Source organism: Loa loa (genome assembly GCF_000183805.2).
Source record: "Loa loa unplaced genomic scaffold supercont3.324, whole genome shotgun sequence".
Taxonomy (NCBI): Eukaryota; Metazoa; Nematoda; class Chromadorea; order Rhabditida; family Onchocercidae; genus Loa; species Loa loa.
The window spans coordinates 20,904-23,246 of NW_018108504.1; positions in this window are offsets into that span (position 1 = coordinate 20,904).

A 2,343-nucleotide genomic window follows, 5' to 3' on the forward strand; every position below is an offset into this window, starting at 1 on the left:
TCAATAGTAATTACAGTATCCATCAGTTATTGCATGAATGATTGCCATACAAAATGCTAAATTTATGTCGTTAAAAAATAAAAAATAAATTTTCATTTAAAAATAAAAATGAAAAAAAAAGAAAACAACGATTAATCATTCCAGTAAAAATTTTCATCTCTTTATACAATTCTTTTTTTTTTTTTTTAAATTTCATTATTATAATTTCTTTTTTTTTTTGTTTTATTTTGGACTAAAATCAAAAATTCAATCGTTTTGCATTTTCATATCTAAAAAAAAAAAAGTAAAAAATGAAAATTTTTTTTTATTTTGAAAATTATAGTATCATTAGCTTGGCCATTTTGTTTTCTTTTTTTCTTTTTCTCTTTCTCTTTTTTTTTTTTTTTTTTACCTTCTACGTCTATAATTTGGCCAATCTAAAATGAAGCCAAATTATATCATTGGAACCAGGAACATAATTACACCGATAAATTCATATTCAAATTTGATAAATTGTTTTGTTGACTTAGCTTCAACCGGAAATATATGTATGTTTGAGAGAGTATACTCTATCATTACCTTTCTATCTCATAATTTTTCCATTTTCTCTTCTTTTGCTTCCCATTTTACCTAAATTTAACTAAATCTTTATGGAATAATTTTATTAAATTCATCCAAAAAATGGATAAATTTAGTGAAATTGTCAGTGAAAAAATCTAGTTAAATTGAAATCTTGGAAACAAGAAGAGGACAAGAAGAGGAAAGGAGGAAGAGGAAGGAGAAGGATGAGGAGGAGGAGGAGGAAGAGGAAGGAGGAGAAGGAGGAAGAGGGTAATGGGCTAGATCATTTATTCCCAATTTTTCCTATTAATAATAACCAGCTGTATAATAGATAGCCAACCCTATGCATGGATTATACCTGAATAGGTATTACCTATCTCTATAAACCTTTTTCCATTTTATCCATCAATTTCAACTAACTATCCTCTCTTCCTCTTCCTCGCTTTCATATTTTCTCTCATTGTATATCCTGCTACAACTACCTACCAACAGATCTATTCTAGTATTGGTGGAAAAATTTTCATAAATAGATGTAAAACGAGGATGAAAAGCTAATGATATCTGCGTGGACAATCAAAAATTCTCCTATCCTCATATCGCTCTAAACGAACTAACTGTCCACTCTTGTTATTGTCCTGTTATTTCATTGTATGATTCAATTTTAAATTTATTTTTTATTGCATCTTTTTTTTTTCTTTCTTTTTTTTTTTTTTAAGTAAAAGAAAATCTAAAATAAAAAAAGAAAAAAAATTAAATGTAAATAAAATTTTTAGTTAATAATTTTACAATCAACTAGAAGAGAGAATTGGTTAATTTGGCTAAAATAATTAATCGACTATTGATGATATCACTACAATCAATTATTATTCTTACGTTAATCATATCGGCAGTTATTGATGGATGTGCACCACCAGGATTTATTCCTAATCAAGATTCAAGTTTGTTTCAATTAATTCATTTTTAGTTAAAAATTTTTCATGTATATTTTAAAAAAAAAAAATTTTTTTTTTTCAAATATTAAAATGTTAATTTTCTTGAATATGTGTAAATATTCCGTATTACAACAATAATTTTTATATGTTTAACATATTGCTATCATCTGATTATACCATTCTTAAGCAATCAAAATTTACGAATGATTTTAATCTTAGTGACTTAAAAATTTTTGACATTTTTATATTTCACACTATTAAATTTTATATTTGAATTAATAAATGAATACCATACTTTTATTATAACCAAAAGAAGTTAAAATTGTTTAATACTTTTCCATCAATTCTTTCTTTTTTTCCCACCCCCCCTCCTATCAAATTAACCAGTGTGGAGTCAAAATTTAGTGATATAATGAAAATTGGATGTTCATATTGATTATTAAATTTAGTATTACCTGAATTGAATTTTATGGAATTTGTCTGGAATGAATTTCATAATTAATATTCAGCTAAATTTTGAGTCAAAATCTCTTTTTTACTTTTTTTTTTTTCCAATTACAAAAAATATCTTTGAATTCTCTGTCCAAAATTCATTCAAATCACAATCTTTGCTCGGAAATTTGCGCATTTTGCTAAAATGTGGTAAAATGATTCTCTTACCTTTTTTTTTTTTTTTCCACAATATTGATTTTTGATCTCCAAAATCTTTTAAATCCCAAAATTACATGGGATTACTTTTAAAATATTCTTTTGTTCTTTTCACTTTCAAAAATTTTAATTTTTATCTAAAAAAAAAAATGTTTCTTTGTCATATATTTATTGCTTTTTGGATTAAAAAAAAAAANAAAAAAAACGAAAAGAAAAGAATAAC